This window comes from Cetorhinus maximus, chromosome 26 (assembly GCF_964194155.1).
Source record: "Cetorhinus maximus chromosome 26, sCetMax3.hap1.1, whole genome shotgun sequence".
Lineage (NCBI taxonomy): Eukaryota > Metazoa > Chordata > Chondrichthyes > Lamniformes > Cetorhinidae > Cetorhinus > Cetorhinus maximus.
The window spans coordinates 30,162,363-30,186,321 of NC_135904.1; positions in this window are offsets into that span (position 1 = coordinate 30,162,363).

The following is a 23,959-nucleotide window of genomic DNA, read 5'->3' on the forward strand; positions in this document are numbered from 1 at the left end:
ACGGCTGAAGGCACTGGATACTGCAAAGGCTATGGGCCCTGACAACATTCCGGCAATAGTACGGAAGACTTGTGCTCCAGAGCTTGCCGTGCCCCTAGGCAAGCTGTTCCAGTACAGCTACAACACTGGCATCTACCCAGCTATATGGAAAACTGCCCAAGTATGTCCTGTACACCAAAAGCAGGACAAAACCAACCCGCCAATTACCTCCCCATCAGTCTACTCTCCAACATCAGCAAAGTAATGGAAGGGGTCATCATCAGTGCTATCAAGCCACACATGATTAGCAATAACCTGCTCACTGATGCTCAGTTTGGGTTCCACCAGGGTCACTCAGCTCCTGACCTCATTACAGCCTTAGTTCAAACATGGACAAAAGAGCTGAACTCCCAACGTGAGGCGAGAGTCACTGCCCTTGACATCAAGGCAGTACTTAACCGAGTGTGGCGCCAAGGAACCCTAGCAAAACTGGAGTCAATGGGAATCAGGAGGAAAACCCTCTCTTGGTTGGAGTCATACCTAGCACAAAGGAAGACGGTTGTGGTTGTTGGAGGTCAGTCAGCTAAGCTCCAAAGCATCACTGCAGGAGTTCCTCAGGGTAGTGTCCTTAGCCCAACCATCTTCAGCTGCTTCATTAATGACCTTCCTTCCACCATAAAGGTCAGAAGTGGGGATGTTCAATGATGATTGCACAATGTTCAGCACCATTAGCAACTCCTCAGATACTGAAGCCGTCCATGTCCAAATGCAGCAAGATCTGGACAATATCTAGGCAAGTAACATTCGCACCACACAAGTGCCAGGCAATGACCATCTCCAGCAAGAGAGAATCTAACCATCACCCCTTGATGTTCAATGGCATTACCATCACTGAATCCCCCACTATCAACATCCTGGGTGTTACCATTGACCAGAAACTGAACTGGACTAGCCATATAAATATTGTGGCTACAAGAGCAGGTCAAAGGCTGGGAATCCTGTGACAAGTAATTCACCTCCTGACTCTCCAAAGCCTGTCCACCATTTAAGTCAGGACTGTGATGGAATACTCCCCACTTGTCTGGATGAGTGCAGCTCCCACAACACTCAAGAAGCTTGACACCATCCAGGATAAAGCAGCCCACTTGATTGGCACCACATCCGCAAGCATTCACTCCCTCCACCACTGACGCACAGTAGCAGCAGTGTGTATCATCTACAAGATGCACTGCAGGAATTCACTGAGGATCCTTAGACAGCACCTTCCAAACCCACGACCACTACCATCTAGAAGGACAAGGGCAGCAGATACATGGGAACACCACCACCTGGAAGCTCTCCTCTAAGTCACTCATCATCCTGACCTGGAAATGTATTGCCGTTCCTTCGCTGTCGCTGGGTCAAAATCCTGAAACTCCCTTCCTAACAGCACTGTGGATGTACCTACACCAGACGGACTGCAGCAGCTCAAGAAGGCAGCTCAGCACCACCTTCCCAAGGGCAACTAGGGATGGGCAATGAATGTTGGCCCAACCAGCAAAGCCCACATTCCTGTGAATGAATTTTTTTTAAAAAAGAGTTATAATTACATGTAAAACAGTTTGAATAAGCTATCATTTCAGAACTGATGTGGTCCTGAGTCAGAGACCTATGCTGCTGGGTAAACAGTCCATGAAAAAGGCAGAAATAAAACTTGACGTGGAGCATAATGGGAATTATTTTTTGGAAAATCAGTTGATCAGCAGTTTACCCAGTGAGGACACTATCCCTTTCACAAAACCTAATGTTTCTCATCAGCTGGCTAAACAGGTCTGAATGACATCAAGTGTTAAGAATAAGAGAGAGAGGAAAAAAAACAAACTTTCTTAAAGTTACATACACAATTTGATCACCTTTTGTCAATGACTAAAAATGCTGCTAAAAGATGCAGGTATAGTTGAAGTGGAGTATATGAGGCTAACAGAAGAGATTGGTGAAATTTGAAAAATCTGTAAAAGTGTTGAAAATGCCACCACATCCTATTGTAAGCCTTTTAGGAGCATGTAGGTAGTTGCCATGGATGTAAAAGTATGGAACAAAATCAGAAGTATGTTCATCCTGCATGTTACTGACCTGGCTACTAGATTTAGTATTTTACACTAAACAGTATCTAGAGAGGACAAAGATAGATAACATTTTGGAGAAATGGATTGGGACAGGACTTTAGGACACCAGCAAAGTTTCTAACTAATAATAGAAGCAAATTTGCTAATGATGAGTTCAGACATATGTGTGAAAACATAAATATCATGGGAATGAGTACAGCAGCTGAGTGTCCTTTCAGCAATATTCTTTGTGAAATGAATCATGCTATGATCGATGAAATGCTGCTTAAGATTTAGCTGATCAACCAGACTGTAAATTGACAGCCGCCCTGGCACGGACGGTTTGTGCAGAGAATTCACTCCAGATGGTTGGAGGATATAGTCCTTATCAATTAGTCTACGGGCAAAATCCCAAATTGCCACTGTTAATTGCGCTAGTCTGTCTGCTCCAAAAGATATGATAGCGAGTTCCATTTCTTTCTTGTGAATGTTTTGCATGCAGGGAGATGGGCCTTTATAAAGGCTAAGGTCTTTGAGAAAAAAAATTATAGAGCATTGGTGCAGCATATCAGACCGTCTGAGACAGAGTTCAATTCAGGAGATTTGGGGTACTATAAAAGAGAGAGTCGTAGGAAATGGGAAGACCTTTGTAAGGTCAGGATGGCAAGACAATACTTACCAAGTATTAAAATTAAACTGTTAAGGTTCATTTCTCATGATTAATCAGGATTAATTATAAAATTTAAAGATTTTGAGCATCTGAGTAAAGGTAGACAAGGCCTTATAACGCAAATGCTTGTGTTTTGCTATGAAGGCCATGAGGAGCAGAATACAGTAAATCAAGGGCTGGACAGTGTTATTGTGAGTGATCATGACACACATGACAGAGCTGTCACATGCACAGGCCAATTTCCCAGAGTGGATATTTGGGTGACATATGTTCCAAAAGGATCTAGTGAATGGAGGGGTTCGACAATTGTGGGATGTGCAGGAAAAGCTACTGGCAAATTTAAATATTGGTGAACGCTCTGGATGTTCACCAAGAAGCAAGGTCCATGGACTGGCAAAACGGGGTGAAAGAATGGAGATTAAGAAAGCATAGTACCGATAGAGAACATGGGCCTGGAAATGACTTTTGCATCACAAACTGGAACAGGAACCTTTGATATTGCAGGAAGTTCTGGCAGTTAAAGTCTTGACAGACATAAAAGTGGAAGTAGTAGAGACCATAGCTTGAATCGGTTAAACAATGAAATAAAAGTCACAGAATAGTCTAGAACTAGAAGCAGTGGTTCTTATAACCGTGAAGTTTTGATGGCTACCAATGAGGGAGGGAAAACACATGGAGTTAGAGAGAGTTTGAAGTTTATTCTGAGATACCAGATAGTGGTCAACCAGTTTTATTGCATAGAGGAATTTATACTGAAAAAGACCTTGCCAATGGGACTTACAATGTTAAAGTGAGGCTAGTTGCTGGGGGTTTTGAAGAGCAACTGGGCAATACAGGACTCTCCCACAGTAGGAAAAGTAACTTTAAAAATCTCATTTTAGCTCTCTTGGTCACATATTCATGGGAGTGCAGGTCAATCGATATAAAAGCCGTATTTCGGCTGGATAATACCATTCAGAGAGATGCGTTTCTGAAACTGCCCAAAGAGACTGCAGAGGCAACAAGAAAACTATGGAAACTAAACAAATACCCGAATGATACTTCCGCAGTGTGGTGATTTTCAGTGAGATCTGTTTTGCTGAAAATAGGTTCTGTTCACCCAAACCCAGATCCCGCAATGTTTTATTGGCGTTAGAAAAGAGAACTTTCAGCTATCTTCATGATGCACGTAGATGATTCCTAATACAGTGCTCGTGTGGGGTTTAGAAAATGATTTATTAATAAGGCCAGAGAAGAATTTAAAATTGGAAGTTGGGCTTTTGGGCTTTTTAAATATTTGGTTTAGATATTAAGCAAAGTAGCTCTGCAATAAACTAATCAGCAATCCTATTTAGAGTTGTTACTTCCGTCCCAGTTTTTGTATTATGTCAACGCAGAAATATCATCTTATAAGAGATAGAGCAATTGTGAAACTTGACAGGTCAGTTGAAAGGGTCGTGCACTCATCCTAGACCAGATGCTAGTTTTGAAATGTTGAAGTGCTATGATAGAACACCCTAAAGTAGAGAATGTTTTAGGGGAAAATAAAACATTAAGAAAATTAAATCTGGATAAACGCATCCTTAAGCTCCCATCCTTAGATGACCCAAAGAACGTGACGCTAGTCATTTTCAGCGATGCTTCATATGTTAATCTTCCTGATAGGTATTCTGGTGCAGCTGGTTTCATAATATTTTTTTATTAATGAGACTGGGAAATATTGCCCTTTAGCTTGGATAGTCAAGAAGATAAAAAGGGCTGGTAAAAGTACTCTGGTTACCACTCTAGCTCTTTTGGAGGCAGTGGGTACAGGATTCAATTTGTCAAACATTTTAAGTGAGATTGTGTAAAGTGGGTGCACTGGAAATAACACCCATAGAGTTTTATGTAGATAATCATTGTGTGTGTTATAATGCACACTCCCCAAAAAGTAGGAGTGAAAAAGGTTACAAATTGACCTCACTGGCTTGAAAGCAACGCTGAAGAGAAAGGAAATCTCTAAAATTAAATGGGTGGATGGAAGTTATCAAACTGTTGGGTTGCTTCACAAAGCAATGCATGTACAAAAAAATTGTTAGGGGTCTTTGGGGATGGGGTGTCTTGCAATGTAATACTTTGTACAGAACATGAAGTTTTTGATTTAAATTTGTTGTAAATTTTTGATTGTATATATAAACTCCAATTCTTATTTGGAGAGAGATGGGAATCTGTTAAGTGTAAATGAATTGAGTATTTAATTATGTTCATGTAGTGGGCGTTAACTGGATATTCATTTGTTTCCCTGTATATAGCAACAGGCTGAAACTCTGTTCGTTGGGTTAGGAGATGCGTGTTTGTAACATGTGTCTCTGTTATAAAAATGCGTAAACCTTAGGCTCCAGTTCTATCCTTTATCATCTAACCTTGTGAAACAGAACACATGGGTTCTGCAGTGTCTAGTGGGCAGGGTAAAAAACAGTGAGGCTCCTCAAATAATTGGATTGAAGAATCCTCACTGGGACAAGAGCCGGTGGCTAATGGACCCCACTAACAGGCTCAAATGGGAACCAGAAGCCCGCATTGTGAGGGAAAGTCACTCACTGTGATTTTCTTTGGTTTTGCCAATTAGTGGCCAGAGGGTGGGCACGCCATCCAACTAGGAAAAGACGGTGAGCTCCTGAAGCTGGGAGGCCAATTGGAGGCCTTCCAACTTAAAAACAGCAGCAGGATGATATGGCAGATAAGTGAGGGGGGGTGTCCCAAAACAGAGGTGCACTCTCTACAACTTTTTTCACATTTAAAGTATATATATTTTTTTAAAAATGGCCTTTGTAGCCAGGCTACCATTGTGGGGGTGGTGACAGGCAGGGGATGCCCCTCCACAGGCCAGCCCATGACTGCTACTGCACCCAAGCACCCAAGCAGGCAGGAAGAACCTCTAACCCCGCCTAGGGTGCTTCCCCCTGCTCGGTCTTCTGCCAGGGGCTGTCTCCAGGCAGCTAAACTGCCACCTGCCACCTGCAGGCTAACTGAAAAACCTCAGTTGGTCTCCATTGACAGGTCTTAATAGACCTTTAAGTGGATCACTAGGTTACCAATCACTTGTAGTCTGCTGAACAGCAAACGCCCCCCCTCCCCCTCCCCACCACCTTTCCCCTGCAATGCTGCATCCATGAAAATGGCCCAGGGGTGACATGGAGCAGAGAGCCCAACATATAGGCTGGTGTCGAGGAATAACTTGCCCACCCAGCTCCATGTCTGCCCCCAGCAAGGGCTAAAAATCCTGCCAGATAAGTTTAAATGCAAGAACTAAAAACTAGATTTAAATAATGTGGAATAAAAATTGGGAAAGGCAGATTAAATTAAAAGTGAGAGATAGAAAAAGTAAAAAAAATCTCCAACAATAATTAACTTGTGAAGGAATGAGACCTCACATTTGTAAAATTAAGTTTTCAGCCCCAGGAATGTTGTTTGGCAGCTGTTAACAATTACAACACCGTTAAGATTCACCTATATAGCCCTAATGTGGGAGTTGCTGCCCAAATTTATCCCATATTGATGGTGAGCGCTGTTAGTAGTGAGCATTGTTAGTTTTATCATTATTATTAACACAAAATCCAGGGGCAATTTATCAAAGAGATAGACGTTATAAAATGAGCAGCTGACATTCATATTAATGTTCAAGAAATCAATCAGTGTTTGTTTGTATAAACCGATTTTTTAATATAATTGAGATATCTATCTACCCGAATGAGAGAGAAAGGCCAGTGTGGAAATCAAGTCCAATCCTAATGGTCAAGCAGCTGTTTCCCGCTGACATCCAGGCAATTTTGGACTGGGTGTGCTAATAAAGCCCAATCATTAAAACCGACTGCACTTCTCCACAGCCGCTTCAGGTCAGGTTAGCTGGTCATTAGGCTGCATTTCTGCGGGGGACTTAACATCGGCCCCTACATCTCCAAAAAGAGCCATGAGACAAAGTTGTCTACCATCACCCAGTCTAACTGATGTCTTCATTGACCAATTGGTGCATTAGGAGGTTGTCACAGCTCGTCCGCTCTTGCCATTTCACAGGTGTTACCATGTTGTTGATGGGTTTACCTCAGAATCTGAAATACTCTACTCATCAACTGGAACATTGGGTTGGCCCGTGGGATCTGGGAGTGGGCCATCCACGTAACATATTGTGGTTCTGCATGGCTCAACTTTTGTTCAATGGAAAACAGTAGGTCTGTCCCAACAGTTGATTCAGTATCAATAACAATACCTGGCAGTTCCTGGTGAACACCAACTTCTGCTTGAAAAAAATTCTTCGGATTGCGTTGATTAGGGACAATGCAGATGCTATTTTACTCTTCTTCAGTCACAAAAAAGTACAGATGAAGATTATGCTTGTGAAAAGCAAAACTGAGTTCAAATAGAACTGAGCTGGGTAATTACTTGCCAGATAGTTTGTGGGAGGGACCTTTAATTAAATGTGAAATAAATAAATAGCTAAAGAGTGATGAGAAAATGCTTAGAAGCAATGAACACAGGTTTCAGAAAGGAATCACAACCGACAAATCCAGCAGAGCTCTTTGAGTTGGTGACAGATGTGGGAAATGCCGTGAACGTGGTGTACATTGATTTTCGGGTAGCCTCAACAAGAGACTGTTGGAATAGATTAGTTGACATGGAATATGGGGAATTGGATATTAAACAGGTTAAACGGGAAACAGTGTAAGAGATAAAGGCAGATTCTCAGAGTGGTTGGAAGTGGCCACTTCTGTTCACTGCGTGAACAATGATTTGGTTCCAGGGCTAGGTTAAGTTGTGTCTGAATTTGCAGATGATACTAAATTAGGAGGCATCGTAAATAATTCTGAGGACCTGCGAAGTTACAATTAGGGAGTTTTAATAAATTGGTGGATTGGGCAAGGAAATGGCAGATGGAATTCACCCGAGAGCCGACGGAAGCTACAAAGGAGTATTGATAAACTAGTGGGTTGGACAGATGTGATTCAGATGAAGGTAAATGTGAGGTGGTACATTAAAGAAAAAGTAACAGTTCTACTTTGAATGAGGGAAGCTGCTGCTGTAGAATTGCAGACCGATTTAGGGGTTCAAATTCACAAGACATTAAAAGCAGTGCCTCAAGTTGGATACAACTAGAGAAAGCTAATGGGTTTTAATTGCAAAATAGTTAAGGTGGAATATAATGGCGACTCTATAAAAAGCCTTAAGATGACAGCTATTTTGGGGTCTACATTATAGGAAGGATATTAAAGGCATTAGGGAGGTTACGCTACAGATTCATTACGATGCTGCATAGTTCAGAAAGACATGAAAATTGGAGCTGTTTTCAATAAAGCAGAGGAGATTATAGGGGGGGTTTTACTGAAGCTTTGAAAATTATGAAAGCATGGGACAGAGTTGAACCAAACAGATAGCCCCCAGTGCTGAGGGGTCAGATCTTACAAAGGATCACTGACTTGAAACAGCAACTCTCTTTCTCTCTCCGTAGAAGCTGCAGGACATGCTGAGTATTGCTAGTGTTCTCTGTTTTTAGCACAAGAAATTACTTTTCATGATGTATACAGAGGGCAGTGAGGTTGTGGTATCAATTAGTGATTGAAGTAGAGACCATGTCTTTTTAAGAACAGGTTATATATATGTAATTGTAGAAAAGGGAGATTAAAAAAAAAAAAATGGGAACATGGCGGCATATGGAGTTAGCACTACCATTTGCACAGAGGATAATCACCAAGATAGACCATTCGGGTCGAATCAGTTTCAGTGCTGTAATTTTTATCTAATTTTATGTAATTCTCCTTCATGCTTCAGAAATCCTAAGCATGCAATGGAACCATCTTCCTTCATCCATGTGCAAAAATTTAGGACTAAGGATTAATGGCAAAACAAAGGAAAATGTTGCAGGGTGGAATGACATCAAAATTGCACTCAGCAGAATGACAATCAAACCAAGTCTAACATGCTTCTGAAGCAATAGCCCAACAAAATGCTTTGAGTGATGAAGCCAACTTCATTCGTATGATTAGCATGTGCCAGCCTGTCACCAAGTACATTCTTGCATTGTACAGACAGTGTAACTTTAATTTTGGTCCTAGTTGGCTTTTCTTACTCCTCCACAATTAGCAGCCACAAAGTCGCAAGTTTCACCTACGTACCAAATTAGTTCAAAGATCTTTCAAATAAACTCAGTTGTTTTTCCCTTTCTGCTGCAGCAACTGAATCCATCAAAGAAAGACAACACTCCACCAAACAACACAAAGCGCTATCTGGAGATTAACGTTTTGGCTTTATACAAAAAGAGAATGGCGGAGGAGGGTATAATAAACTACATGTGGGGGTGGTTGTGGTTGGTGTTAGGGAGCACCCATACCCACATGAAAACACAAAAGTGGGAGATGAATGAATTTGAAAAATGCAAAAGGTTAATACTATTGGAGCTGTGTTTGTTTTAATGCAAGAAATTAGACAAGGAACATGTGAGAGCTGGAAGATCTTGCAAACATTCATAGAGTGGATATCAGTCGCACCACAGGGATATGGTGAAATAATTCCCATCAATGGTGTTCATAAATTGCAGGATATTAGAAGATCCTTTTTTCAGGGAAAAGGAGGTGTTGTGATAGTGTATATAAACTCCAGTCTAGAGAGAGGATACTGGGCAGCCACAAAATCCTGCTTGTTAAGTTTAAATGCAAGAACTAAAAATTAGATTTAAATCATGTGGATTAAAAATTGGGAAAGACATATGAAATTAAAAGAGAGAGATAGAAATAGTAAAAAAAAAAATCTCCAACAATAATTAACTTGCGAAGGAATGAGACCTCACATTTGTAAAATTAACTTTACAGCCCTAGAAAGGTTATTTGGCAGCTGTTATCAATTACAACACTGTTAAAATTCACCTAAATAGCCCTAATGTCTATAGTGGAATTTGCTGTCCAATTAGTTGATGGTAACAGATGCTATACACCCTCCAGGATAGAATTAGTTGATGGTAACAGATGCTATACACCCTCCAGGATAGAATTAGTTGATGGTAACAGATGCTATACACCCTCCAGGATAGGGTGAAAGCCTTGATCTGGAACTGTGGCTTTGAGATAAGGAAAGGGACTAATAAGGCTCCAATTATTATAATTGGAGATTTGAACAAGATGAACTATGGTCTTTTGTCATTTAGCCATTCCTATATTTCCATGCAACAGAAGCAATTATAGCTGCTACTTGAACAAGGAAAGTGTGATTCACTGCCCCTACTCGTGGATGAAGTGCTGGATTACCAGCAGCAAATATATAGGGTTAAACAGTAGCTAAGGGCTGCTAACAGGGTGCAGCAGGTGACACAGTTCTGTCAATGGTGTGTATGAAATGAAAAGAAATTCAATGGCATCAAGAAAGATGCAACAGGTGATCGCAGCAGAAATGGTTCTCTACCCTATACAGCATGATAATTTATTCAGTCAGTAGGATTACAAGAGCCTTGTTTCTAAAGCCATAGTTAACAAATATAATGTTTTCTTATTGAATAAAAAAGGGTAAAGCAGTCACACTGGGAATAAGTTTAACCTAACCCACTAACTGGGAAATGATGGGATCAAGCACAAGGTGGGGTTTACATTCCACCCAAATTTACTGTCCAATTTACTGGCAGGGTGTAAAACCAGTGTGAGTTTCCAACTCAGCAGAATTACCTCCAAAGCGTCAACATTTATGAATGAGTGAGGCTATAAGCTAGGGAAGGTGGGCCATGAAATAGCTGAACATGGTGCATAGGAAAAGAGACAATGCAGGAATAAAACTGGTGAAGGCAAGCTAGCATTTTAATTCCTGCGTTCTAGTTGCATAATTGTAAGGGAGAATACAAAAATGGATCACATAATCGGCTACAGGATGGCTCAGCAGACGTGCAATTGAGTAAAGTATAATCTCTGTTCCATAGTACACATTATAGTCATCTTACTGTCATTCTATTTGATGCATACTGAGACTGCACAACAAGCTCGGGTGGGACCTGTGTTCATTACTAAGTTGCAGTCCCTGAAATCTTAATAATAATGGCTTTGACTTTATTGGGTCTGCAACACACACACACTGGAGCTGGCACACAGAGGTAAAAGGGTAGGAGGTACATAGTGTATGAGAAGAGGATTGCCACTCTACACAACCTCCAGAATCATGCTTGTCCCCTTTACATTAATGGTACTGCTGTGACCACAAGCAGATTAGCCAGGTTATTTTTCTCTTTGTGCTCTCCTGGCCAGTTGGGCACCTCTGCACAGCCATGCAGTCACTTTCAGATACCTCTAATGGTCCTAGGAGCACCATTGCTTCAGCAAGCACGCTCAAAAGGGAACTCAAAGTACTTCCACTTCTTACTGATACCTCCCCCTCAGTTAGGATACAATAACTGCCTTCTGCCCCACACCTGCTGATTGGTAGGACGGTAATGCAGCACAAGGTGATGGGGTGGACCTAAGATGAAGAGAAATAGGGCTTTTGTGAGGGTCAGTGTCAGATGCTGAAACTGAGTGTTGCATAGCTGGAGACCTTTATGCAGTGCCTTTGGAACAAGCTGTGGTGCTGAGAAGATGTTTTGCTTCCATGCAGCACTGTTTGAGTTCAGTATGTCTGCTGTGTAGGCCTACTTGAGCCAGATATCCACCACAATAGGTCAACGGGTAGAATCATGGAGCAGGGGTTCTCTAAGACACTTGCAGACATGATGTATATTGCATCCACTGACTCAGAGCACATAGCTCCACTCATCTGCACTGGATGTCAAAACATAAGACTGGGGGAAATAATGGAAATCTGCAGCAAGAGGGAATGCAGGGAGTTCTGCAGTCACAAAGATTCCTTCTAAAGGAGATGGAAGCATTGTCCCCATGATCCGGCGTCAAATTCAAAATTCTCATTTGTATTCAAATCCCTCCATGGCTTGCTGTAGTCTATTTCTGTAACCTCATTAACCCCAAACTCTCCAAGGTCTCTCTGCGCTTTTCCAAATCTAGCCTCTTGCTCATTCCTGATTTTCATTACTCCACTATTAGCAGCCTAGGCCCTACGATCTGGAATTTGCTCCCTAAACCGCTCTGCCTCTCTTTCCTCCTGTAAGAAGCTCCTTGAAAGCTACCACTTGGACCAAGCTTTTGCTTACCTGTCCTAATGCTTCCTTATGTGGCTTGATGTCAAATTGTGTTTGATAACATCCCTATGAAGCACCTTGGTAAATTTTACTGTGTTAAAAGTGCTATCTAAATACATGTTGTTGTTGTAGTAGAGTACAGCATGCACATTATGTCACTATTTTCATTGCTACTCTTGGGTCACCTTTGTGGCTACAATGTTCCGAATGATTGCCTGGTTTGTACAGGCCGGAATCCTTGCGAGAAGGGACAAGCCAGTCCCACAATTGCTACATGGTCTTGTGGGTAGTTTGTGCGCAGATTTTGCAGGCCATATTCCTTCAGGAGCTACAGCAGTATCTACAGAAACATCCTCAAGCCAGGAAGCGTTTATACACCAAAGCAGAGCTAGAAAGAGCACAAAGCAGATGACATCTCTTCATATCAAAGATATTCAGCCTTAAAGATACTTAAGCGCTTAAATGACATCCACCCCACTTAATACACTAGCACCTGTGTATGTGTATATTTCTATATAATGGCAATGGTCAACAGGTGACCAGGAAACCACATTTGGCTAATATAAAACAGAAAATGCCAGAAATACTCAGCTGGTCAGGCAGCAACTGTGGTCAGAGAAACAGAATTAACATTTGAAATGTTTGTTTTGATGAAGGATCATTGACCTGAAACGTCAACCCTGTTTCTCTCTCCACGGATGCTGCCAAACCTGCTGCGTATTTCTAACATTTTCTGTTTTTATTTCAGATTTCCAGCGTCTGCAGTACTCTGTTTATCGAACCACATCTCGCTCCTGGGACCTACGATGTAATTGGCACTCGTCCAGCTCTGCAGCAATCTTGAGCACTACATTCAGGGAGCAGACAGCGGGAGCAGGGCCAGAGGTTATTGGTAAAGAGGCATGGTGTCTATATGTGGAAATGTCATTTTTCTGCAGTGCGTGAAGCATCATCCAACATGGTGAATTGGCAATTGCACCAAAAACCCAAGTGGAGAGCAGCAAACATAATCTGGTGACTACTATGAAGGAAGGTCATGGGTAATTTTAACCTCAGACGAATGATGTCTTTTTGCTGAGAATCGTTTCAGCCAGTAGCTGTCAGATATCAAGTGCTATTGAACAGGCGTCTTTTTACATGCATTTTATAGCCTCCTATTGCATTCAGTGTTTTGTAAAAGTAAGTTCTTCTTGGACAGAGTTCCAGGAAGTAGACGGCAGCAAGCTGTGCCACGTATGTGCTTTGACTATTGGTGCTGATCTGAAGTCTTTGCTTTCCTACATTCCAACAGTGACTACATTTCCAAAACACTCCATTGTCTGTAAAGCACTTTGCGATGCACTGAGGTCACGAAAGGTGCTGCAGAAATGATTCTTTCTTGTGGAGTTGGACGCTTAGGGAATGACACAAAAAAATACTGGTGTTGAGCTGCACTTGGGAAGTCAGTGCCAGTAGTAGTTACACATGAAGAGCATTGCCCTACGTTCAGCTCTCTCAAACTGTGCAAATCTGTTTTTCTGCTACCACATCTCATTCTGACTCTCATATTTCCAGAATTAGTTCAGAACTGAGAAGAAACCAGAGATATATTTTTTTTTAAATGGCATGAAACAAAGGAATGTGGAAAGTACCAATGATGGATAGACTTCACTGCACCCAAGCTTGTTTCTGTTGTACTTAGAATAAGAAGATACTAACTGCAATTATTTAACTTTGCTGAATCCTGGTAATTTTTTGGAAATATTTATGAGAGTATCGTTTCAAACCAGCGAGCCTGAATCTTTGAAGAGAAATGGCCTAAATACTTAAAGGGGGCAACAAAAAGCAAAGCTCCAACACCAAAAGAAAAAAAAATTATATTAGAGTTAGCATTGTAGTTATGAACATTTTATTTTCTGCTACACAAGGAGCTGGCAAAAGATAAGTAACTACTGTAAAAATATACGTTGCATTACTGCTATCATCTACTTGTCCATTCAGTGTTCTACAGGTTGGACTGGCAGTCACAGGCTACGTCAGACTATCGTGCTGTCTACTGAAGACAAGAATGTTGTGTGAAAGCACACAATAAGACCAGTCACTGGAATCAACAGATAAGGGTTCTCTGTTCCTGAAACATGCAACAGATTTTACATGAAAACCTGGGCAAGTGATAACATTTGATGACTCAGGTGCTGAGGCTCACCTGTAAAGACCAGCAAAGAAATAACAACTGGAATTTATACCATGCCTTTAACATGGTGAAACACCCCAAGGTGCTTCACAGGAGCAATTATCAAACAAATTTTGACAGAGCCACATAAGGAGGTATTAGGACAGGTGACCATGTCACTTCCCAAGTAACCTTGGCACAATCAGAAAAACTCATCTGGCCTATATATGACTCCAGCCCCACAGCAATGTGTTAGCTGTTCTCTGAAATGGCCTGGCAAGCCACTCAGTTGTATGCAAGTGCTACGACAGAGTATCATGAGAAGAGAGTAGGACGGGCCACCCAGTATTGGCCAAGGCATTGGATTTGGATAGGACATAAGCACTCGCAGCAAGGTCAACTCTGCCAAGGTCTTCCTAACACACACCTGAGGACTTGTGCCAAAATCCATCCACAGACTAGCAAAGTAACAACCTGATGAAAGGTCAGCAACCTGAAAGAGTAACTCTTGTTTCTCTCTCCACAAACACTGGCAGACCTGCAGTGTAATTCTATATTTTCTAGTTTTCTAACAGCCTGATATAGTCATACTCACAGAATCATACCTTTCAGCCAACGTCCCACTGGCAGGTCAGACCCACCAGAGGTGGCAACAAAGTGGTATGCATGAAGTCTCAAGGCATCAAGTCAAGCATAGGAAAGGGGACCTCCTGCTGATTACCACCCTCCCTCAACTGACGAGTAATTGCTCCTCCATGTTGAACACCGATTGGAAGAAGCGCTGAGGATATTAAGGGCACAGAATGTATACTGAGTGGGGACTTCAGTGTTCGTCACCAAGCGTGGTTCAGTAGCACCACTACTGACCGAACTGGCTGAACCCTGAAGGACATAGCTACAAGGATGTGCCTGCAGCAGGTGGAGAGGTAGCCAACAAGAGGCAAAAACCTACTTGAACTCATCCTCACCAATCCACCTGTCAAGGATGCATCAGTCCATAACCATACTGGTAGGAGTGACCACCACTCCTTGTGGAGGCAAAGTCCTGACCATAAGCTTAGAAGTGGGGATGTTAGCCAATGATTGCACAGTATTCAGTTCCATTCACAACTTCTCAGATACTGAAGCAGTCCATGCCCATTCCTGCATGACCTGGACAGCATTCACATTTGGGTAAGTAACTTCCACACCACACAAGTGCCAGGCAATGGCCATCTCCAACAAAAGAATCTCACTACCTTGAGATCCAATGGCATCACCATCATCAAATCCCCTACCATCAACATCCTGGGGGTCACCATAGACCAGGAACTTAACTGGACTAGTTGCATAAATATTGTAGCTACAAGAGTAGTTCAAAAGTTAGGTATTCTGCAGTGGGTGACTCATTTCCCGAGTCCTTAAAGCTTTTTCACCGTCTACAAGTCAGGAATATGATGGAATACTGACCTCTTGCCTGGAAGAGAGACAGCCGAAATGATTTATTTCCAACTACCTGCCAAAGCTGTTCTAAAGTTTCGCACTGGGATGTGTGAAAGATCAGTATGGTTCCTCCTCAAACATTCTTACAGTGTTCAGTTGAAATAACAACAACAGCAACTTGCATTTATATAGTGCCTTTGATCATCGTAAGGCACAAGGTTCTTCACAGAAGTGTTATAAAACAAAATCTGACACCAAGCCACAAAGAAATACTATTACAGATAACCAAAAATTACTCTCAGAGGAAAGTTTTAAGAAACATCTTAAAAGTAGAAAGAGATAGCAGGGCAGTAGAGGTTCAGGGAAGGAATGCCAGAGTATCGGGCCTAGGCAGCTAAAGGCATGACCACCAATGATAGAACGACTAAAATTGGGGATGTTTATGAGTTGGAGGAGGGGGTTTCAGAACTTGAAGAGGTTACAGAGATAGGGAGGGGGCAAGACCCTGGAGGAATTTGAAAATAAGCTTGAGAATTTTAAAACCGAGGTGTTGCTTAAAGAAGAGCTGATGGAGGTCAGTGATGGGTGATGGGCGAGCAGGACTTGATTCGAGTTAGGACATGGGTAGCAGAGGCTTGGATGACCTCAAGTTTACAGAGGGCAGAACATGGCAGGCTGGTCAGGAGTGCACTGGAATAGTCAAGTCTAGGTGTAACAAAGGCACAGAGGACGGTTTCAGCTGTAGATGAGCCAAGACAGGAGGCAAGTTGGCTGGTGTTACAGAGTTGGAAATAGATAGTTTAATGATGGCATGGATACATGACCAGGAGCTCATCCCTGGGGTGAAATATGAGACCAAGGTTGCCAACGGTCTGGCTCAGCCTCAGACAGTTGCCAGGGAGAGTAACTGAGTCAGTAGCTCGAGAGCTGAGTTTGTGGCAGTGACCAAGGTCTTTCCAATATTGAGTTGGAACAAATTTCTGATCATCCAACACTGGATGTCAGCCAAATGGTCTGACAATTTAGAGACAGTGGAGGAGTGGATAGGCAGAGCTGGGTGTCGTCAGCATCCATGTGGAAACTGACACTTTTTAAATGATGTCGCCAAGGGGCAGCATGTAGATGAGAAACAGGAGTGAGGCAAGGATAGATCCTGGGGAGGCACCAGAGACAACAATGCTGAAATGGGATGAGAATACACTGCAAGTGATTATCTGGCTACAATTAGATAAGAATGGAATCAGGCAAGTGCCATCCCACCCAGCTGGATGGTAGTGGAGTGGCATTGGAGGAGGATTGTGTGATCAACTTTATTAGAGACTCAAGACAGACTAAAGGTTCAAAGGTCCAGGAGGGATAGTTTATCTTTGCCACACAGGAACATCGTTTGTGACTTTTACAAGTGATGTTTCAGTACTGAGGTGGAAACCTGATTGGAGGGATTCAAACATGGAATTCCAGGAAAAACAAGCACGTATTTGGGAGGCAACACATTCAAGGACATTAGCGAGGAACGGGATCAGCAATAAGGAGCCAGGCCAACAGCTGCGTAGCATCATTGGCAAATCTCCTACAATGTAATTTAGCAATCTATCCACATACAGAAAACTGTTAATGTTGGAAAATCTCAGAAAAATAGTCTGAACTGTCCATCACCCGGCAGTAGCTGTGACCGCTGTGTCAAACATACCTTCCAAATATGGTCAGGTTCCCTCAAGCTGGTGAAGGTTGTGTCTGCAAGGGACTTTTTAATTGCTCCATTTGCAGTTAAACTATTTTTTTTTTGGCAATACAAGCTCGCACAATTCCCACATGGTATATCTTATTCCAATGCTGGTGAAGCAAACTCATGATACTGCCGCTGTGACTGACTCTTTGCTCGTTAGTCAAAGCATGTAATCTGTACACAGGCCCAGGGCTTTTGTGCTTCATGTACAGATGTGGAAACACAGAATATAAAATGTCAAAAATCACACTGAAAAGTGATGTTAGCCTTGAATAGTTCAATAGCTGCTGAGTATCTGGTGACAGCTCTAGTTATTTTTTTGAATGTGCACTACAGAAGAAAGCTCTACAATTAAGATACAAATGTTCTGCTTCAATTTCAAACATGGAAATTTGACGATAAGACCCATGTCATTTTAAATATGTTTACATTAAACTTCATTCACCTTCATGTCAGAGAGACGCACATAAAAACAGGATAGCTGAATGCACCTTATTTGTGCCCAATACTAACCCTGATGTCTTCATATATTCTTTTAGAAAGTAGTGGAGTGAACAGTAGGCCAGTTATTAGGCAAAATTTTCCTTTAAAAATTAACAGCAAGTTCACAATGAATGGTACAAAACAAAAATTGCTGGAAAAACTCAGCAGGTCTGACAACTCTGTCCTTCTCTCCACAGATGCTAATGTTTCGAGTCCATATGACTCTTCTTCAGAGCTAAAGAGGAGTAAAAATGGTGAAATATACACCTTTTAAAGGGGGTGGGGCAGGTGAAGCTGGATAGAAGGCCAGTGATAGGTGGAGGCAAAGGAGAGATTGCAAAAGATGTCATAAGCATAAGGTCGAAGGGGTGTTGATGGTGATGATACTGGCTAAAGGAGGTGCTAATGGGGACATTAAGAGTAGAAAGCAGAATGAGCGAGTGACAGATGGCCCTAGTGGGGGTGGGTTAGTTCTTTAGTTCTGAAGAAGAGTCATACAGACTCGAAACATTAATTCTGTCTTTCTCTCCACAGATGCTGTCAAGCCTGCTGAGTTTTTCCAGCAATTTTTGTTTTTGTTTCAGATTTCCAGCATCTGCAGTATTTTGCTTTTATCACAATGAATGCTGTTATGAATGTACAAATTAGCCAGCAAATTCAAGGGATTATGAGATGCAGTTAATTGTAGAACTCCAGAACTTACGGGTTGCTTTATACTGTTCCACTGCTTGTTTTGCACAAACAGCATCTCACCTTCAACCTCCCCATTATTTCTAATAACTTGCTCAATTTGTAGATGAATTACCAAGCTGTAGAAAGTTAGGGCTCATGCTGAACAGCACAAGTACCTTTCCACAAATGTGTTAATTGTTAATGTGACGACAATCAACCTCTCCAGCCAGAGAGGGAACAATTTAACTGTTGCCTCACTCCTACAGGTAGTCAATTCTTAAGAGATTGTTAAAAAAAAGTCTCTCTCTCTCTCTCGCTTAATCCAGTCTACCTTTCATTTTCTTTATTTTTCATTCTGTATCCAATATGGCTCTTGTTCATCCTCACTCTATCATTACTCTGCTTCTGTTGCAATCCTGAAACCTCAGTGGTTAAGGAGGTAGATTGTTGGTCCCTTTGCTAAGAAGTCTCCTGTCCTGACATTATCCTGTCCATACTGTTACCAGTTCACACTTCCAGCAAATTATAATACAGTAAAAAGTTTAATCGATGAAATAGATTACAAGGTGTCCCACTCCAGCAAGTTTGGGTCCATTATGTTTAAAGCTGTATTTACATTCAAGAAGTGAAAATACCCAATTAAAGGGGAAATGCTGGAAATATTCAACAAGCCTGGCAGTATCTGTGGAGAGAGAGTTAACATTTCAAGTCTGCTAGCTGCCATCAGAATCCAGCTGATAAGGATGCAGTAAAAGGAACTGCACCATGGCTCTGAGCAAACAGCGCAAGAAGCTATGCATCTCCTTTATCCAATCAGGTCGAAGGATTGTGAAATAAACAGTGCAAGAATTAACAAGGAAGTGTAAGTTACAGTAGATGAATGCAATACCAGATCAGGTGCAGAAAGAAAAATAATGAGAGGGAAAGAAATATTTGATTTAATGGGAAAAGTGAGACTGAAAATATTACATTTTTGAAATATCTAACAATTAAAACTTGAAGGAATGAGACTCTGCACTTGCGATAACTTTCAGAGCCTGAGAGGTTAATTGGCAGTAATTAACATTAAAGTGCATAATTAAAAGAATCTGACAGTTAAATCCAGGCTTAATTATATATGCAAAGACCTGTAGTTGCTCCAAAACTGACTTATGTCACTTCAGATCAGCTAACTTCCTGTGGAGAGTTTAGTTATCAACTATGCAAGTTTCAATGTTATTTTGACAGCAAATTATGGCCCAAATGGATTGAATGAACAGTTCATGTGTTACTTGTTTGTGATGTTGGTTGAGAAAGATGTAGGTCAGCATACCAGTACAAATCCCAGCTCTGATTCAAATAATGTCATGGGATTTTTAACATCCACCTCAACAGACAGTTTAATATGGGGCGGTGATATAATTCAAAATTGCTTTGCTATATTGCAGTGAGCGAGAGCTGTAAAACCAGCATCACTTCAAACTGGGAACTGTGTTTTGTTGCAATACAAAAATCTGACCTTAGTCAAAATATAAATTTTAAAGTTAGAAAAAATATAAATCGTGTCAACAGGGCTCTTTCTAAACAATTGAAAATTAAGGATGAGACACACTGTAGCCCATATGGCATCCAAAAGAAGCTTCTGCATGATGTGTTCTGGCCAAATTCATTCTTGCTGAACTGGAGCTCAGTTGCAGGTGTCTCAACTTCAGCGGCAGAGTCAAAGTGATGGTTAAGCAGGTGCGGCAATCACTCCATGCAGTTGGAAGCTAACTGGCAATGTTACACACTAACCCAGAGCAACTGGAATGCCAGTCCCTGAAAACTGGCTTCACTCGCTACCACTTGAACAGGTGTCTAACACAAATGGTTCGGAAACAAGTGACAGGGGGAACCACACATAGGCTTTAATTGGAGTGGCACACACTAATGCTACACACATGGGCAGTATTATTGCTAGTATGCACAGGGACAGAGGGGATTCGAAAACTGCCACAAATAAAACCAAAACACATATCTCTAGACACGTCCTAACGCAGTTCCACATAGGCCAGGTTCTTTACACATCCTGTATAGTGAGTGTTACTAGTCTGGTGTCTGCGTCCAGTTAGTTACAGCTTCAGTTTCTCTTCCCCGAGACACTGGGACGCTGCCAGACCTGCTGAGTTCTTTTTGTTTCTATTTCACACCTTAATCTCCAAATGAAGGTGTGAGGTTCGCCCCAAGGAAAGGAAGAGGGGACAGACTAAAATATATTTAAAAAAATATATATACTCCCCACCTCCCTGGCTCTCAGACATAATTATAAAGGTTCTTTTTTTGCAACAAAAGGTGAGACTCGGCGCAACTTACCGCTGCCATCTTCAGGTCAGTCGCCACTCACAAGAGGTAAAGTTTGAGGGAGACACAGGACAGGAGGCTCCCCGCCGGGAGACTGAGGGGCTGGAGGAGACTTGCACCGCGTTTTGGTGACAAACGTGTCCGGGAAACTCGCTCATTTTCCTCTCGGTCACGAAACTAGTTTTGTTGCCATTGACTTTAAAGAAAAGCGTTTTGACATAACCCCCCCCCCCAATCAAATAAAAATCTCCAATTTAACCCCTTGAGACCTATAAATGCTGTTGAGGAAATGCGACCGTCTGTTGTACACCAGCTAGTCCCAGAATGTTGTGTCCATTAGTGTTTGGCTGTCACATTCTATGTTGCAATTTATAAGGAAGGAAATGTCTCAACAGTTCTTGATTAACTGGTACGATATCTAAATTAATGAAACCATGTGGGCTTTCACTCCATTAACATATTCCATGCCCTGCAGTGTTACTTCAAAAGGCTTTTTTTTAAAGGAATACTGCCTCCATAGTTTAGTCAGTAAATGTGGTGCCTCGGAATCAGATAAGTTGTGTATCCAAGACACAACACCGAGGCTGAAACTCCAGTGCCTACTGAGGGAGTGCTGCACTGTCCGAGATGAGGACTATAAGAGTCATGTGGACCCCAAACCTTAACTCCCTCTGTCTTTCTCTCCACCGATGCTGCCAGACCTGCTGAGCTTTTCCAGCATTTTTTTGTTTTAGTGTGTCTAAACCCTGTCTGCCCAGCTAAAGGATTCTCCTGCACTATTTTGAAGAAGAGATGGGGGCTTCCCAGGGGTGTCCTGGCTGATATTTACCCCTCAATCAACATCACTAAAGCAGATTATCTGATCATTATCACGTTACCCTTTGTGAGAATTTGCTATCTGCAAATTGGCTGCCCTATTTCCTACATTTCAACAGTAAATGCTCTCAAAAGTACCTCATTGGCTCTAAAGCACTTTGGGATATCCTGAGGTGATGGAATATGCTATACAAATGCAGGTCCTTTCACATCAGCATGCAGAAATTATCGAGAGAGGAGTTTTGAGTGAAGTGAATGTTTATGCAAAGATTTCCGAATGGATGATTACCAGAAGGTGTAACTTCATGATATCACAGGAGAATTAAGGCATCCACAAACTGTCTGCTCCAAATAGTATAGAAGTTACAACACAGAAACAGACCACAGGATTTCTATGTGAATAAATCCCAGTTTTACAATCCCCAAGGCTGTTTCCAAAGCAGAAAACTGAGCTCCGTTAAGTTGCTGAGATCAAACTTACACCTGTGTATTTTCCTTAATTCTGCAGAAATAGTTCTCTGCTCAAAATATATTCCAAATGTTTCTGTAGTCCCAGTTTAGGCTGTATCAGTGCAATTTCACTCCATCTTCCAGTACAGAGAAAACAACTATCCACATGTTATTTTGTTGCTATATGATCCCAAATTGCATCAGCCTTTGATTTCATTTGGGAAATACTTTTTCCAGTTCTTGTTGTTTTAAAAAGCCAGCAAAAGCAACATGAGAGCAAAGAAATCTTCTGCATTGGCATTTTTGTCCATAGCTTCCTCGTAAAAAAAAAGCTTATTCAAAATAAGGGGTTGCATTCCATGTTTAATGCTCCTTGTACGATCTCTTCACTTGTTATTGTTGAAGCAGCTTTACCAGATCCAAGTCAGGAATTGTCCTTTTAGCGTTCAGGCAATTGCAGCTGCAAGAGGCAAGTGCTGTTACCATCATTTCAAATCCCTTCTTTCAACTTCAGATAGTCTTCCAGTAAAAGCAGTCTCTTGCATATTTTCAGGATGCATAACAGATGGCAACATTGAGTTTTGCTGCCTATTCCAGTCTAATCAAACCATTCAGTCAAGAACTCCGCCACATCCAGAGAGCACAGTTTTCACTCATTCTGAAGTGCAATGGGCATGAGCTACATTATCATGAAATTAAAAGTGCCGTTTTAATGTATTATCAGCAGATCTCTCATGAGAAAGCTCATGGTGGGCCACAGCTACAGCATGAGGGGTGGTAGGGGAGAGAAGATCTCAGGATTTGCTATTGAGAAATAGCATAGCTGTAATATTATCTTTTACATAAAAACACTTTGTTTTGCAATTCAAAGTATAAATAAATGGGTATTGTACATCATCTACTTTGACCACTTGTCTCGCAGCTGGACTATCAGAATTAATATAGGTGCAAATATATTTTGATTTGAAACTTTTGCTCTACAAACGCTTTATCTTTTAAGTATAAACTCAAATGCTGTTATAGCCAGGACGATATGAAACATATACAAATATAAATACATCTATGGTTTATGATTTCTCAATTTTAACTAAACAGAGCATAGGTGCTCTAGTCAGTAGGGGCAGGCTAATGACAAACCTGTTGTTAAGAGTCCTATTCAAATATATCTGATTCAAGAATGGTATGTTGTGATTTGATTTTACAACAACAACGTGCATTTACCTAGCATCTTTAACATGGTGCATGTTCCAAGCTGCTTCACAAGACAATTACCAAACAAAATTTGACACATTTAGGAAGTGGCCAAATAAAATTTGACATAACAGCTGGCACATGAATGTCTGGCCCTGACACCCATAACACCTGCAGTGTGTTCTACACTAATCTTCGGCAGTGCCGGTAGATTATGTAAATGAGTTGTATTCATATTATCAGTATAAAATCAGTTTTGGTACAGATGCACAAAGTTCCTTAAAAGCATCTTTGCTTTACCTGCAGTCACAGTTTGTTCTAGAGTCAACTTGTGAAGCTTGTACCAATTTTAATGGAAACTCAAGCCCCATTGACAGTGTACCCTTTTATTTCGTTATCTTTACCCTCTGAAGCCCATGTGTAGAAAGCCACCCTGCACATCGCAGATTCTAGGAGCAAGAAAGTAGAAGTTTGAGTTGACATCACTGTGAAGAATAAGACTGATACTTGGCCCAAATTGTTGGCTAGGGAGGTTTGAGGTTAAAAAAAAAACAAACTAGAAACCTGCCAACGTTCTTGGTGGCATGCAGCTTGTAAATACAATTATCAAATAGAAAGCAAATATCCATAATATTGATTTTTTCACTACATATCCTATTTGGATCTATTATCCACTAATCTGACTCATATTATTCTCGCTGAAGTTTTAAATAACTTATGTGTTGAGGCAAAAATTGGGCTTGAACTCATAGCTCAGTGTAGGTTATATACACATAAATTGACCCTTCAGCAATTGGAAAGACTCTCGTTATTTGCTTGAGCTAAACCCTTCATAATTTTGAACACCTCTTTCAAATGTTCTCTTAGCCTTCTCCGCTTT